The 18,293-nt window shown below is 39.6% G+C and overlaps 1 pseudogene; it reads left to right on the top strand.

The window, feature by feature from the left end:
• Window positions 1-1,189: 1,189 nt before the first annotated feature.
• LOC132022361 (lethal(2) giant larvae protein homolog 1-like) lies at window positions 1,190-15,165 on the top strand (annotated as a pseudogene).
• Window positions 15,166-18,293: the final 3,128 nt, after the last annotated feature.

Raw genomic sequence — 18,293 nt, 5'->3', positions numbered from 1 at the left:
CTCAGCTCATAATATATGTAAAAAACCACTGCCACCGTGTCTAATAACACACTGGCAAATGTATACAGTAGCATATATGATTATATATATGTGTATATATATTCATACATATATATAATATATATATAGAATGTTAAACTAAATAAAGTGTTATTTCTCCGAACTGCTTACCTAGTGTATATATCTCATCAGGGAATTTTCAGCATATTTCAGCTATTGTTTGTAAAATCCTTTTGCACCTCTATTTGGACATAAAACTCTGTGTATTTCAGTTTGAATGGGAGAAATAAATACTTATTTAAACATAACTACCTCTTTTTTCTATTCAAGAGATTATAGTAGCTAGAAAGTTGGATACAAATAGAAAAATGGAATACTAGGACCCTGTGACCTTTGCACATGTATTTTATCTGAATTTCAGAGCATATTCTTAAATTCTTTAATTTGAGAACTTGTGAACGTATCTACAGAACTTCATGAGTAGAAATCTTTGGGTATTCTAGACACTCTTCATATATAATTTAAGCTCAGTAACACAACCTATTATTTGCTTCGATTTTTATTTTCACTATCTGACCAAGTAAAGCAGAAACCAATGGCTTTTCTGACTTACCTTATTTTGTTTTTTATTATTATCTTTTATTTTATTATGTTATGTTAGTCACCATATAGTACATTATTTTAAGCTGCAAATATGTTGTCCACTTTTGAGCCTATGCAGTTAACCTGAAATCTGTCACACAATGAAATTAAGCATTGCTTATTTTAAAGTGGAGGCAGCATGAATTAAAGAGAGTCAGAAGCCCTGGGCTCTCTCGTCCTGGCTTAGCTCTGAACACACTGCATGGCCTCTTGTGAATCACTTTGCCTTGATGATTCACATCCTGCTCATCCTCGAGGTAAGCTGACTCTGTCAGGGTTTCGCAGTCTTTACTGTGCGTACTCATCACATCGGGATTCTGATACAAGGAAGAGTCTTAGCAGCAGGCCTGGGGTGGGCCAGTGATTGTGCATTTTTAAACAAACTCCCAGGTGAGGCCAGGGCTCCTGGTCCACAGACTCCACTCTAAAAAACAAAGAGCTGGGTACATTCTTGGACAAATGCTGCATAGTTAAGGACTTCTCTATGTGTGTTCACAAAAAAACATGTCACGATGGCCTCAAAGAGGGATCCAGCACAATCCCTTACATGAGGCTAGTAGTGTATTCCCAAGCAGCAGTGTATTCCCATCCTCTTAGTCATCACGGCATTTCTGAGAGGAGCCTAAACTCAGAAAAGTTGAATCGCTGTCTCGAGATCACACAGTCATATTGCCAATACGTAGGAAACCCAGGAGCCTTGTCTCCAGCCAGCCGTGTTCACATAACCATGACGCCTTCCATGGTCCCCTTTGTGTCCACCAGGCCCCAGAAGACACGAGGCCTAACAACGCCTGATGACCTCATTCAGTATCATCCACAGCCCCGCACTTACGTATTTCCTTTAAGATACCTAAATATTGATAAAATCTAGTGGTTACCTGTTAGAGCCAACTTAAGACTTCCATTTTCTTCCACATCCTTCCATTATTCTAATGCTGCCTTCTCTTCACCAACTACAGAAAAGCCTCTCTGGCCAGCATGTACATTTCCAGTTTCAATTGCTACAGTACACGAGTTCTAGATCTTAAAGGCCAAAAAGCATCTATTTGACTAAAGAGCTATAAGGCAGCCATAAAAATTATGGATCACAGAAATAAGCAATTAGTGTTATCTTCAATTGCTTTATTGGCAGTATTCACTCGTTAGAATAGAGGCAGCCGTAAAACAGATTGCAACATACTGTATAACAGCATATGGGATTTTACATTATAATGCTAGTCTCTGCCAAGAAGTCATATTTTCATTTGAATGCATGGAACAGATTATCACAGGGTTTCCAGCATTAGAAGTGGATGACCCTCACTTTTTTCTGTAGTTGTTGTGGAAAGGCAAATCCTGAGGTTACGCCTAAATGAAAATACACACAACGGCGAATCAGCCTCTGCTCCGTGCCTGCATCCTGGGCCCCTGGAAACTGGGCATGGCATGGAGTTCCGGCAGATAATAAAGTCAATCTCTAGCGTGGTGGATGGAGGGAGAGTTGAGGGTTTGCCAGTCTTCCAAACCAGCTGGCTCCAGTTCTGGAGGAAACGGCTCACCCGCCCATCTCATCACAGCTGAAGTGTCACAAAAGGCACCACGCGCACAGGGTTCGGAGATAAAACAATAGGAATAATAATACGAAGTAGAACAGGCTCTCTGCTGAACGTTGGGAGATGTTCTCCAGATGTCCACTCTGCCATTTTACAAAACGTGTGTGAGCATGTTTATACGTAGCAGATAATGTATATACAGACCTTCAAATACATAGACCCTGGAATGTGTTTTAGCAGGCCAGCCTCTCAGGAATCACCCACAGGCCAATAGTCAAAGAGTTTCCCCAGCCCTTTGCACACTTGACAGGGTCCAATATGGCACACCTGGAAATGCGGCTCAATGCCCACTCTCCTGTTTCAAGTTGGAAAAGGAGTAGGGAAAAGTACATCGAGCAGATTCTCTTTCCAAGATCAGCCTGTGATATAGCAAATGAAAGGCTTTGAAAGGCAGGATTGCTGAAAAGGAAGCTTGTGTGGTTTCAAATTAGAAGTCATATTGTTGCACTCACAGTTGATCAAATAAATATTAATCACCAAATGTATTTATGTCACTTCTCACGCAATTGCAATATATTTCAAATGTGTTTTTAAATGGTGGATAAAACACACTGGGAGGGCAAAAAAAAAAAAAAAAAATCTCCTTTTACAGAACCTCAGATACTAGGCAGCTAGAGGCATATGTAGTAATTTACCAGAACAAAGGAATATGTTTGAATTCATTTCTGTGTGTTTTCTGCTATTTATTCAAATCTAGTATAATCCAAATAATTTGATAGTCTTCAGAATCTAAGTACAATGATGTCAAGTAAACTTTAATCTGACATGTTAAAATGAATTAGTGCATTCACGAAATTTTTTCTAGTCTCAAGTCTGTAGAAATTATACAACTGTAGAAAAATTAATTGTAACGAAAATTCTCATAATTTTTGACAAAGATTATCCTCAATGATTACAAATGCAGTTAAATGCAACCAAATGATACAAAAAAAAGTATTGAAAAGCTGCAGCTTTTGATATCCCTTGGTTACTTGAACTAACATCTTCAGTTCTTAATTTCCATATCTGTATGTTTAAGGACTCCTCCCTTTCTTCATAAAGGGAATTGGTGAAAAGATGATTAGACTAAAAATGCAAGCGTGTTACAACCTAATCTTGCCTATGCTATGTAGTAGCCTGTGTATTGATCCACCGTTTAAATTCTGCGTCAGCTGTCATGGATTCATCTGGAACATTGCATAATGACCATAACACCTAGAGCCTCCTTCTAATCTGAGCTTACAGATTTTTTGAGGTACTTCTCACGTGATTAGAGTAATTTCTCCTGAATGAGCACCTTGTCTTCTTTTTAGAGTAAGAAAAGTTGGTAGTTTTCCAGGAGCCAAACTAGGGGGGGCCTTTGACAAACTGAACATGAAAACAAGAACCAAGACAGTGGCTAGTTTATGCTTTTAGAAAATGCATGCTGACAGACTGAGGGTGTTTCACCAATGTAGAACGTACAGTGAAACATCTGCCTTTTGGTTCAACAGTATTTTCCTCAATAGCCCACCAATTTTCTTAATTTGGCAGCTGTGGTCTTGTGATTGAGGCGACCTTATTATATAGAAATGTTGAGAAGCAAGCTGTTCCTTGGGTCTGTAAAGTAGAAAACTCAAGGGATTACATATTTTTAAAATGTCAGTGAACATGTGAGTGTGTGTGTGTGTGTGTGTGTGTGTGTGTGTGTTTCACCAAAGAGGGTCTCACTGAGTCAGACAACAGTGACACCAAAAGTTAATGGAGAAATGTTTTTTAATATATTTATCTTGTTATGTAGCCATGTTACTTAATTCAGCATTGTACAAAACAAACCAACGATGAATAATATCTTGCTATATAATGACTAGTTTTTCCTCTCCTTGCAATAAAGTAAAGCATTTAAGAAAAAAAAAAAAACCCACAAGCATCTCAAATAGCCTCTGCTTTGCTGCAAAAAATAGACTGTGATGAGAGTAACTCTTCCAATCAATTATGCAGCATGGTTTTAAGTGAGGAAAAATTTCAACATACGTATCACTTCAAAATATATACAGCATGTATCTATATGTACAAACTGCGTAAATTTTGAAGGGCTACGAAGCATATATTTTGCTACACCAAAGCTCTGACTGTTAAATTGATTGCAAGAAAACTATAATTTCTTTTGCTGAAAAACTTGAGCAATATGAATCTTACTGGGATTATTTAAACTCAGTGGTGTGTGTATACATCTATATGTGTGTGGGTATAAACAACAGGATTTCTACAAATTCTCTTCAGTAGGCTCAGAAGCAACTCCTCTAACTAAAATATTGCTCTGAAATTGTTTCCTTTCAAAATGACTATAGTAAATGAACATACTTCGAATTCCACAGTCGATACATATGGACTCTGAACCTGAGCCCCATAGGGGAATCACTTAATGTCATTCACTCCCTTTATATACATGCAGGGTTAGTGAATGGTCTCCCTTTAAGAGCGCCCTCTAAAAGAATGATCTGCCACATTAGCCAGAGCAATGTGACTTGACTTTTATATATATATATATATATATATATTTTTTTTTTTTTTTAATTTTGGCTGAATTCAAGAATGAGTCTGTAGGCTAAAAGAATTGATCTGTCACAAAGCAACAGATTGCAGTTAGAGACTGCCAACAAATCATAAGCAACAGTAGGTAATGACTAATTGTAACAGGAATGAGGGAACAGAGGGTGAGGATTGTTTCAGAAAAGGTAACGGGAAAAAATGATCTTTCCCAAAAGAAATCAAACATTTTTGTTTTGATATTTGTTGTTGGTCTTCTCAATAGTTCTTACTGATGCTGATCAATTTGACAATTTCTAAGAGATTTGTGATTTTCCATCACAGGTTGTTTTTTCTGTTCTCTTATTCCTGTTAATACTATTGTAAGATGCACTTTTGAGGTTTCTCAATGAATTGCTATTTTAACACACTCTTTGGAGCTACACAGTCTAAGACTTACAGAAAACCTTAACCATGACTTTCACTTTGTGGTAATGAATATACAAGATGATCTTAAAAAAAGGATTGGGGGGAGGAAAGGGATTTATGAAGATTTACAAGGTCCAAGAAATAGAATGGCAAGAACAATCATATCCATCTTTTTTATTGATTAGAATGTTGCAATTTTTAATTATCTATTCAATCTTACTTCCTCAGATTTTCACAAAATACTTCTTTCTAATTATCAATGTACACAAACATAAATTTGTTTACAGCAGAAACTTAACCTTTTAAAGCTTTAATTTATGAAATTACTTGGAGCTTGAGGTGCTTAAAGAAATTAAACTTTGCACTAAGTTCAAATGCTTTGGGGACATTCTGTAACAACAATTAAGATTTTTTGTGTAGTTGAAACAAGAATTTTGTGGCTGGCTGTGACTGCAGAAATTACAAAGCATATTAGGTCAAGAATAATATATTTTTAAATGTTATCTATTTTGTTTAACCTTAAGTTTTTATTTTCAACCAACAAAGGGCAACAAGATTGCCCATATACATATTCCAAATGTAAAAATAACAAATTCCTTAATTGATGTTGTAGACTAGTTACCCCAATCGTTAGGTGATTTAACCTATTTATCTCACTGATACTCTAATTCCTATTTTATCTGATACCTTAATTATCTGATACCTTAAATATCTGATATCTTAATTCCTATTTTACACAGATACTGTAATTCCTAAATCCTCTGCTTTCTACATCGTATCTAGAATTCATGTCTATTTAATAACTAGATCTGATAGTCTTTGCCTCCCCCTTACTCAAAGAAGAAATAAATAAAGGAAGCTAAGAACTACCCTTCTTGCTTAAGTCAACATTGATAGATGTCCCCAAATTGTTTCTCAACAAACCCAACTCTTCCTTTGCTGGAAAAGAAAAGAGCTGTTTCAGAATGTCAAATTCCAAAACAATTAGCCATTAAAGTAGAGACGTAGAAAAGAGAAAGTAGTATTTGCAGAAACAAATATCAGAACCAAATTCAATGGGAGGAGGATGAAAAATAATGCACAATGAGCTCTAGATCATTGAAGCAGCATGTCTGAGGGAAGAGAAGGAGCTAACGGCACAGGAGATGCCCTAAGGACAGCAGGAACCTTGTGAGAGGGGCCAGAAACAAACAAACAAAAAAAAAAAAAAAAAAAAAGAATAGTAACAGGAAAAATTTAAAGCTCTGAAAAAGAAAAGTAAACCCTTATCAGAAACCCATAAAACACCAGTAGAAAATCAGAACTATACTTTGCTAAATTTTAAGTATTTCCCTCTAATGTTCCTCTTTCATGCTCTGATTCTTTAATACTGATAAATAGCTCAGTCTAAATCCAAGCTGGTAGGGGTCAATAGGCTTGGAATTTCCCATCTCTACGCATAATTGGTACGCACCTAAACCATTCTTCTGTTTCCAAGTATTAGGATATTTGGGGGGGAAAAAAAAACATGTATATTGATAAATGAAAGTCCCCTAAAGGTATTCATATTTACCATCAAACTGTTTGAATCTCTCCCAAGGGGTAAAGTACAGATGACTTCATGCTCCAGATTTCAACCCATTATCACCTATATTCTTTACATGCAAACACAGAGCAAGGGCCCAGCCGCTCGACAGTGGTAACCCAACTCCGGCCGCACTCAGACTTCAGGTGGTGCTTAGGGACTGCTATAGCACACAGAACCAAATGCCAGGGTTACAAAGGGCACTCAGTTCACCAGGTACAACAGAAATACCACCAGTAATTTTCAAGGACTGATGAAACACCCCCCAAGGTGAACTCCTTCAATCATTTATTCATTTGTTCGTACATGAATCATTTGTTTATTTGTTCGTTCAGGAAATATCTAACAAACATCTACCTACCGTGTCCCTGGTACCGTACAATGCTATAGCCTTGTGTCTTAACATTGTAAATACTATACATATATTAGGGAAAATAATATCGTCTGCAGCAATACCAATCATAAAACTTGAATTACCACCTCTTTTTCCCACATTCTGAGTATGCCTGGGCTTTCATGTGGGACATGTTTATAACTACTTGATACATTTGAGTCATTTCAGGTAGATCTCTACTTACACAGAAATACTTCATTTAATAGTCAAGCTATAACATAAGCTTACGTGAAACATTGTCCTCTTAAAATAAAATATTCCTGGAAATACTTCACCTTAATATGAGTGAAATCACCTCTCAGCCCCTCCACCAAAGGAAAGAAAGCCTAGCATGAAAACACTGGAATACTGGGTTAGAGTAAGGCACTGAAAAGGGGAGACAGAGGTACAGGAAAACAGACATGGCACCCCCATTTCATGATGGTGTCCAGGACTAGCTTCACTTCTGCTCCAGGATGAGTATTTCAAAGTAATTCAGAATTGAGTGAGTTGATTATTCATCTTATTTGTCTTGCCCAAGTTACTATGTGAGATTTCCCATAATTTCATTCTATAATTCGAAGTGCAATCCTTCCAATTGATGAATTTATAGATTTCAGCCAAAATGAATAATTTCTGCTTCTGTTTTCTGTTTGTGTCACCAAACTGCAGGCTCAGATTAGACACTGCCCTACATATGCCCTTCTTTCTATTTTCTCTAAGTTTGCTATTATTTTTTTGAGGTGTTTTAACCAGAACTGCATATTCTATTACATACAGATTCAAGTTCATATGTACAAATATATATCACATATTTCCAATATATATTAAAATCACTATTCATATATATATATATATACATATATATATGTATATATATATATATCTACAGCAGAATGTTTTCCTCACAAAATTAACTTAGAGTAATCTTAAGAGTTTGGTCAACATCATTATTCCATGTGTTAAAATAAATAGGTAACTGATATACTTTCTATCAATAGTAACTACAAGCACAATTTGTGGCAGATTTTGACTAATAAACTCAAAAATTACAAATATTTGGCAGAAACCTGACTACAGTGATTATTTGATGTAAATTAAGAGTTAGTACTTTAGCTAGTTTTTTTTTTCCCTAAATGAGCTTGTTTGTAAATGTTGGTAGTTGATTTAATAATTGTTTTAAGAAATGACCATTTCTTTGGAAGGCCCATGTGGAAAGAAAGCAAATCTCAGATTTAATCACTCTAGGCCAAAATTCAAACTTTCCTTTGGGCTGTGTAGACTCAGACAGGATCATGGCATAATTGAGCATTTACTGGGAAAAATTTTCCAACCAACCCCCAACTGTTCCCTTTTACCATCTCAGAAATCACCAACTCTGATTTTAAGGACAGAGAAAAGTGGATGAGGGCCCCCAGGTTGCTATTGATAGTAATTCTCACAGGATTCTTAGGCACATCCTCGGTTTTTTCAGAGGGGACCATGGCTCTTGTACCAAATTTTGTGTGCCTGTGGTTCCTTCCAGTTTACACCATGGCACATTCGACTTCTCTGTGGAGCTGTCCTTAGCCACGGCGACCTCGGTTCCTGCAGGTGACAGTATGGCTTTCTGCTGATTTATTAAAAATCTCCCGTGTTATGGCTCCCGTGTACTCTCTGGAGTGCGATCATGTGACCAGTATAATCACAATCTGTCTCCCTGCTAACATTTCTCTACTTTGGTTATTTGTTTGATAAAGTGAGGAGCTTCCCTTTTGTTGCCCTTCATCAGAGCTTAATGTCTTTACTTTGGGATCAATATACTTTATGAATAATTTTATTTCCTTCTATTTTTATGGTCTTTTCTCCTCATTATCATACTGAGTTTATTAGCTGGTGCTGTCAGTATCTCTACCCTGTCATATGTTCCTGAGGTACAGTAAATATCACTTGTGTTGTAATTAATATGCACACCCTCTGCAGTAATTAAAGTACAGACCCCTTCAACCAGCTGAGCTTCCTACACTAATTCCACCTTATCTTCATAATGAACTTATTGTAATCTGAAACTACTACTGAATATTGTTCAGTAAGGCTGGAAGAATGAAATCTAACGAGATGCAATAATATTTGTGAACATGTTAATATAAAAAATGAATTTAATTAGTCTAAATCTAATTAAATTTCCCATACAATTAAAAGCCTCCCCTTCCTTCCATTTTTAAAATCTAACAAATGCCACATTATTGCCCTTTCAGTTATTTCTACAGAGTAGAAGAGTGGACAAGGGATTGTTTTGCCCCTAGAAGATACACACACAGGAAAGCTCACAGGAACCAGACATTGGACAGTGACATAGTAGGGAAATAACTGAGTCCCCCTGAGGAATTACTATCTAAAATAGAAGACTTACAAGATTTAGACAAATCAAAAATCTGACCTTTCTTAAAAAACAAAAACAAAAAATCTCGAGCAAAATAGTTTCTCAAACTTATCAAAAAAAATCTGTGAACCAAAAAACAAGTCTTAAAAATGCCTAATGCCACACGCACTAATGCAAGGGACACTGAGGCACAGTCCCTGTCCCCAGGGAGCTTATATGTTCATGAAAGAAAGACATATTTCAATCCTGTAAATATTTATTGGGCATCTTCTAGAAATAATGGAGACAATAGGTGTCACAGAATGTCTACACAGGATGGAAAAGGAAAAGTCTGGCACTAAACTCACACCTTGAAGAACAGGGGAGAGAACATTCTGGGCAGGACACTAGCTGCTGCTGTACGGATTCAGTTTTGCTGGAGAAAAAGAGTCTGTGTAAGTCAGGAAAAAAAATAGACACAAAAAACTAAATCAAGATACATAATTGGCACAAAGGAGAAGCATGGTGAGGAACTGCATGCACATTTAATAGTACACTTACGCTGTCAGGAAACATGTCAGCGAGAAAAGTGCATGCTGGAAGGACAGAGCTGCACTAGGCAGACAGCTGGCAAACAAGCCCTAAAACTGGGTGACGGGTCAGGCATGACCACAACAGTGCCAACCAGTGGGATTATTTCAAGGGGGAAAGATGTTACCAAAAGGGTAGAGCCCTGCTTCTTTAATTATTCACAGGAATGACTTGGATCTTGGAAGAAAAGAAATCATTCCAAGACTGTAGATGAAACTAAATTAGCAGGCAGCACGGCATTAAGTACCAGTAAACACACACACACACAGAAAGAGAGAGAGAGAGAGATAAATGTATCATCTTGAGAATTTAGAAGTGGTTTAGTGGTCAAAACACTTGTCACTGAGGACAATACATTTATTCCCACAGTTGTTTTCTTGTTTTTGTTTTTGTTTTTTTAACTACCCTAGCTGATGAGAGATTTATAAGACATGTTACCTAAAGGATCACTTGGAAGGAAGTTACCAAGTTATGTCATCCTTCCAGAAGAGAATCTAAACTCTACCCTTTCTTGGCACCCGTTCTGGCACGCTCAGGGCAATGATGGATGGGCTCCCCAAGAAAAAGCACCATCTCCCATTCTACTGGACTTGAAATGAATTCAGTTGAAAAAGAATAAGAAGCATTTAGAGCAGCATCAATATGACATTCTCTGCAAAATTATCAGGGCCTTGCTTTTAGGCATAAAATGTCCCTTGGCCAGAGTACCTATCCCTGTGCCTAAGGGATACCACTACCATTGCTAACACCACATAGGATTCTTCCACTGCCCTGCCCCAATTTGGTCTAAAGCGTCTCCCTTGAAATGGCCCTTTTTTCCCTTAATGCAGTAAGTACACAGAAGTTTGAAAACCTAGAATCTTCTCTGGCTATCCCCTAATATAATACAATGAAGACAATTTAAATTGTATGTAAATTACAGCAGTCAGAAGGCAAAGAGTTCTGAGTAGAAACAGGATAATCTAGGAAGTTATCCCAAAAAGCAAACTTCTGAGAACTCTTTGCAACAAAGAGCTTCAGTGATGAAAACAAATAATATGTTGAAATGTATTGCTACAGCTATGCATTGCAAATCAAAGGACCTAAAATAAAGTGAGGCATTCTCTAGAAGAGTGCTCACTATATTTTAAGGAAGATTTAAATGTGCTTCAAAAGGGCAGCATGGAGAAAATGAAATGATACTGATACCAGGAATAAATTACAAAGAAAATCTGGGCTGTTTTGCTGTTAAAAAATAAAACTAAAACATGTTGACATCTACCTGATAGCAAATATGTTCACGTTGAACCTGACCATCAAAGGGAACCTACGTCTATGTAGAAGGAAATCTGATAAGAATGACTAGAGCTCCTAGAAGATATACTTTTAAAATTCCTGACTGAGAAAGTTTTGGTTATGCCCCTGAAAATCGGTGAATCCAGAATGTCAACCCCTTTTTAGAGAAGTCAAGAGAAGTCAAGAAGTGGGTGTCTGTGTCTGTGTATGTATGCATTTGGATATATGAGAAAGCAAAAACTGGAACTCAGGAAAGGAAGTAACATGACATTTCCTTCAGTATGCTCTTCCAAACTATTAACTGAAGATCTGATCATTTATCTTAATTTAGGCTTCTTCATCTTCAAGCTCTGTGTTCTGTTCATTGTAGGAGTGAACCTGATGCTGAAGGATAGTCTCAACGGGCAGGAAAAGTTCTAAAAATTTTAAGCAAGTGTTGCTCATAAGTCTGGATTTCTGAAAATTGTTCATGTGAAGGATGGGCTTGGCTTTGTAGCAAATATTTTGTGACTCATGATTTATTTTGTATACTCAGCATAGCTTGGGAGCAATGCTAATGTTTATGGATTATTGCGCTAACTTGGAAATTATAGTGTAGTATTTGTAATTCAATAGGAGCTTTCTTAGAAAGCAGATGTACTTATATTTGCACATTGGTGAAGTTAGTGACAAAGTGTAGGAACCAAAGCAGTAGACAGATGTCAACTCCATGCAGGATTTTTGCACCTGTGATGTGTGTGTATGTCGGAGGGGGGGGGGTCAATTTCAAACTTCCATTTGGTGATATACTCTTGATTCAGTAACAGCTTGTAGGCATGTTGTGTTCATAAGGAAGTGTCAGAAAGAAAGGTTTCGTCATGAGCCTCCTGGTGTCTTCTCTAGCTCCTTTCATCAGTGTGTTTATGTACTGGACCATCAATCCCTTAACATCACCCAGCTGAAACAAAGAATCAAACATGACAACTTAATGATAAACAAGTGGAAAACAGAACATGCTAGGATGCTTACCTGAAAAACTTCCTTGAAGGAAACCACTGATGATGAAAAGAAAGTTTATATATTCTTTAATCATTTAATACTACTGACATCGGTATAAAACACAAACAGCAAATTCCTCCTTCCTTTATTTCCACAGCTACTGTAGTGAGTTTGGTAATGTACATAAAACCTCTTAATCTACTGAATGTTAGAATTGTCATCATTTTCTTCTGTAGTTATCACTTTTCTTTGGTCCTAAAAGCCCTAATTGTATTACAAGATGTCAAAGCAAAACCCCAAACTCCAATTTGCCTTCCTTTCTTTCTAGGCTTAACTGAATGGGATCCTGAAATTAAATTTCCCTGGTTTGCAAAACTCTCCTCTCAAATTAACACAGAAGTGATTAAAGGCATTTTTAGGTATAGGCATACCTATTTTTAGGTATAGGTATATCTCAGCTACTGTTTTAATATGAAAATGACTTAGAAATTGGTAGATATAACAACTATTGTTGGTATGAACTAGGGCATGTCTCGTAGTACGGATAGCTCAGGTAGAATCCATCTTGAATACTCTTATTCTTCCAACTCTCTTTGTGTCTAGCTTCTGTGTCAAATAAAGACTTAGGCCCAAATGCTCACTGGATGCCTAGCGTGTGTGTTTGTGGCAGCTAAATAACCTCTGGAGAAATGGTATAGTTAAAATATAGAGGGGCACCTGGGTGGCTCAGTGGGTTAAAGCCTCTGCCTTTGGCTCAGGTCATGATCCCAGGGTGCTGGGATCGAGCCCTGCATCGGGCTCTCTTCTCAGCAGGGAGCCTGCCTCCCCATCTCTCTCTCTCTGCCTGCCTCTCTGCCTACTTGTGATCTCTGTCTGTCATATAAAAAATAAAATCTTAAAAATAAAAATAACACGTAGAAAAATTATTCTCCTGTATGTATTCAGCATTAAGACAGATATCCATTGGCTTACCTGCTTGGCCCCTTTCCGCCAACATCCCTGCCAAGCCGTGGGCCCATGTTGTAAGCTCTGGCGAGTTGCAGCACCCCCAGCCAGCTTCCAGCACCTTGAGCTGGTCTGTCACCAGGGGCCAGAACTTGGCCCAGGAGCCATGGTGATGAGGTCTGCTGCGGAGCTGCAGTGAGGGCCACACAGTGCAGTTCTAGGACATCTCCAGCCATGGCACCGTGGCCACAATACAAGCTTAGCATAGCTATCCTCTTCCAGGCGGACTGCAAGCATGTCCATAGCCTGGCCAGTCACAGGTAGGAGATGACTGGTCACCCTTCTGCAGTTTGCACCCAGAGTCTGTGGCATTCTGCAAGAACACAGCCCAGATGGTGGTGATAGGCACTGCAGGCTACATGTTGATGCTGGAGCTAAGCAACCACTAGAGCAGGTGGTCAGCGCGGCTAGTGTGGTCCTCCTCCAGGACCACAAGGGCTTCACATATTAGGGCCACCAGTGGCTGAGCTCTCATTCTCTGGTTTCCAGCCCTATGTGCTGGTTCAGTGTCTGCCATCAGCTGCTGTCATATCCGTCATGCTCCATTTCAAGTGATGCCTTGGGAGCCTTGTAGCCTTTTGCACCAGTCATGGCTATGGCCTCTTCAACCACCAGTGCTAAGAGCCCTTTGCTGGCCAAGTGCATCCTTCAGCTGCAACAACCCCTTGGCCACCGAGGGGCTGTGCTCCTGGGCGAAGGTGCTCAAGAGGTCACCATGCCAGTCTTTCCTGTGTAGCCATTCACCAGGAAGAGCCACGTTTCTGGCAGGAAGCGGCAGCTAATGCTCACCTCAAGTGGCAGGAGGTCCACGGGTGGAGCAGGCCCGCCCCGAGGGCGAGATGGTGATGCTCACGCAGCCCCGCAGTGAGTGAGCCCTGCTGGCTGAACAGTTCCTCTCCGGCATCATGCGCTGCCTCTTCTTCCCGACACCTTCCTTGGATATGCAGCCCACTCTGTGTGGTGCGAACTCTGGCTCCACGTTTGCCTACGCGATGGCGGTGCAAACGGCGGGCACAAGGCGGGCACGGTGGGAGGAGCCAGCAAGGAGGTGTAACCTACACACTGCGCACCCACGGTGCGGGATGTGTGTGACCTCGTGCTGCCTGCCTTCTGGGTGGCGTCACCGGACCTGGTGCAGGTCCCTGACGTACAAGGCGATCACGCCTTGCACACTGCCTCTGGGGAGCAGTTTAAGGTGTTCAAGGTGAGCCCAAGTGAGCGCCGAGTTCAAGGTCAAGACCGACCACAAGGACTGTTGCCTGCCCAAAATGGCACTGGCTGCTTTTGCCAGTGTGGCCGATAAGGCCTATACGAAGACCTTCCAGGCCTGCCTCACCAACCTGAATGCCATCTGTGTCTTCTCTGTACCTAGTCCGTGCTTGCAGAACCACTATTCCTGCATCTGGAAGGAGAACATCAGCGTCATTTCCTTCTGCATGTTCACACGTCGGAGTCCAGTCTTTTACCCGATTTTCCCAGTCGGAATCTGAACACTTCTCCTTAAGTGCCCAGAACATGACAGAGCTGCTCACCTATCTGGACATTAGCAGGCTCCATGATCCCGCCCGTGCCAGCTACAGGTTCCCAGAGTCACCCAAGCTGAGCCAGGCCAATGGGACCCCAGGAATCATGCTGGCCCCATGAAACTGTCATGGGAGCCCTGGTCCTATCCACAGCAAGGCAGCAGACAACTCTAGAGCCACCAGAGGCCATCCTGTTGCACATGTCCATGGACTTGGCCACCAGTGTCTGCACCACACCTGGACACAACAGGAGATGGCAGGATGAAGACATGAAAGACTTCATGGGCTCCTCTGAGGATTCCGAGAAGAATCTGGGGAACCTAATGTAAGAAGAGGCTCAAGCCTGCACTATCTTGGTCAAATGAGGAAGGCCAGCGCTACCAGCCACCTGCCTCACTGAGAGCTAGGATCCAGCATCCCTGGCTCTTGTGTGGCCCTTCCCTTGAACAAATACCTGCTAATCTGTGGGCTCCAGTCAGATCTGCCCACCCCAGCCTCAGAGTGTGGGCTCAGTACTCAGCCCAGAGCTTCTGGGGCAGATTCAGACTGGCCTCTTCAGAGGACCTAGTGCCACAAGGAGAAAAGAGCTGAGGCTAGCAGGTATGCCATCTCCTGTTCTACACACATCCAGCCTCAGGATGTGGGCTCAGTACTCAGCCCAGAGCCTCTGGGGCAGATTCAGACTGGCCTCTTCAGACTACCCTGGGGGCCTAGCACCACAAGGAGAAAAGAGCTGAGGCTAGCAGGTATGCCATCTCCTGTTCTACACACCATTCTTCCCACCTTCCTTTACAAAGAGTATTTTTCTAATGCCTGTGCTGGGCCTGGACAGTCATTTCTAAAACTATTTTGATACTTGCTCTTGAGCCAGCTGCCTCCCACATCCAGCCTGTCCACGAGGGCCCGCAGTATGTACATATCCATATATGCGACTGGGAGCACCTCAGGGCACACAGGTCTAGAACCTGTTCTGGCGAGGAGCTGGAGGGCAGGATAGGTTTCCCTTAGATGGTACCTTGGGGTCACCCCTTTTTTGTTAAAATCTGAGTTTTAATGTCAAAAATACTGATTTTTTCATATCAAAAATGAAAGTATATAATGACTCTTAAAGGGGGGGAAAATGAGAGTACCAATAGAATGAGCCAGAACAAATATTTTAGTTATGATTTTTACATTCCATGATTCTCTATACCCAGCATTGCTACCCAGAAGGTTGTGGAAGCTATGGGAAAGGAATCAGATACTTATTTTTAGCTAAAACATTATGGAGTTTAGGCCTGAATTTCCTAAGTGATAAGGTTACCCATGTGCCTTTGAGAAAATGCTGAGAAACTTTTCTGGGTCTCAGACAGAAAATATAAGTTGTGAACTTCTTTAATGGCTGTGCCTTCCAAAGTAGAACAAAGGGAAAGAGTTATTGAGGTAACTAAAACAAAGCAAGAAATACTGCAGAAAAAGAGAAAAATATTTTTCCCCAGGTCTGAATCTAGCAGCTCAGAACACATGAAGGAGATGAATGAACTGAAAAGGTATTTGCAGCTGAAGAGATAGATGCTGAGCTATTATTTCTTGTTGATGCTATGAGATATTTATAACAACCAAAAACCTCTTGAAAATAAAATCAGCACCCAGTTTTCAGCAACAATATTCAGATTCCTGTAGCAATATTATACCTAAAACAGTAGTTCATGTTTAAATATTTTAATAATGACTTACATAAAAATTTGTTTTCTATATCAGCTGTGTCTATATTCAGATGCCATTTTCAGAATATTTCCTTTAATAAGCTTCTTTTCCCATACCTATTATAATAAACTGAGAGCAAAATAGTTTTTCAGACTGCTTCCCTGTCCTAAAACCCTAATCAAATCATATTTAGAAACCTTTTTTTACATGTGCTACTTAATTTTTTAAAGGAAAATGTTGAAAGTATGTTTTTTTCAAGTCAAAATTTTCATAATCCCCAAAGCATTTTGGAGTCCACTTTGAAAACATGATCTGCTACCTTTCCAGTTTAAAAACTAATAGTACACATACAGTGGTTGACATCTCCCTTTGTGAGGTATAAGTTCCAGAAATCAGACAACATTACTGAAACATCTGTTATTTCACATTTTCCACTAAATGGCATTTGTGGTCACATGATCACAAGAAATTACCACCATGCTTCTAGTCATTAGAGGTATTGTAATTTATATGACTGGCTTTCATTGCTGCTACAGTTTGTATAGGTACATATGAAGTGGACGAGGGGAAGGATGCTGTTCAGAGACATCAGGTGATATCCTGCTGGCCTGAAATATACCATGTGTCTCCCAAAGCTTTTGGACTCGAGAGATTCTTTACGTGTGAGCTAAAACAAAACCCATTTAGTTGTAACCCTTATGCAACACTTTGCTAAAATCAAATCTGAGATGTATTCTTTTTCAAATAAGACTTTGTCTTCTATGCCATATCAAAGCAACTTGTTGACAAGTGAAAAGTAAATTATACATGTGGTTAAGTTTTATCTTGGTTTGCTTCTGGGGATTGCTTTTGTGTGTGTGTGTTTGTTTTTCTTTGTTTCAGTTTGTTTGTTTTATTGTTGTTGTTATATGATGCCAACCAGTTAATTTCATAGATTAATTTTTTGTTCTGGTAGTGACTGAATTAAACAGGTTCTTTAATTTGCTGATGCTTAGCATACAATCTTATAGACACAACCTAAATGAAGGCTTTACATATTAAAGAATATGCATTTAGGAGAAACTGAGTAGAAATTGAGAGTTTCAAAAGTAATCTATACTGACTTCTGATTCCAAATCCACTTCTAAGGTTTTTTTTTGTATTTCATGACATATTCCTTAAAACAACAAAAAAAGGCAAAAAAGAATGTTCTATAAGACCACTACTTACAAAGCTTAGAAACTGAATGCACTACAGTGATTTTTATTTTTCATAAGTAGCCACAACACCTCCCTCCTGCTTGCTCATCTTAGATGTAACTTGGACACTATTTCCAACAAGAGATGAGGTCTGTGTGCCCTCTTAAAAATTGACTGGCTTTGTGACTGTTTCGACTGACAGAGTGTGGCCAAGTTGCTAAAGACCATGAAGCTTCTGCCTTATTAATGAAAATACTTCTTCTTAAAAGCTTATACAAAGCCCAGTTGCACAGAGGCCACTCTGCTGTGAGGGAGACTAAACTAGCACCCAAAAGAAGGAACTGGGTAGAGGTTGTGAGATGAGAGGGAGAGAGGGATGTCTAGGACCCCTCAGCTGCTGGGGCCTCTCACTTCTCTAGTTCTGGTCACTGTGTGTCTGTACCCCCAATAGAGACCCTGGGTGACAACTCTCCAGCAGAGCCCCTTCTAAACTCCCACCCACAGAACCCATGAGAAATAAAACAATGGTTGTTTTAAACCACAAAGGTCAGAGAAATTAATATATTTAGAGATCATGTATTAAGCAAATGTTTATTGAATGTCTACTCTGTGCCAGGCAATATCCTGAA

This window comes from Mustela nigripes, chromosome 7, assembly GCF_022355385.1.
Source record: "Mustela nigripes isolate SB6536 chromosome 7, MUSNIG.SB6536, whole genome shotgun sequence".
In the NCBI taxonomy this organism is placed as follows: domain Eukaryota; kingdom Metazoa; phylum Chordata; class Mammalia; order Carnivora; family Mustelidae; genus Mustela; species Mustela nigripes.
This window is presented reverse-complemented; position numbering and strand designations above follow the sequence as displayed.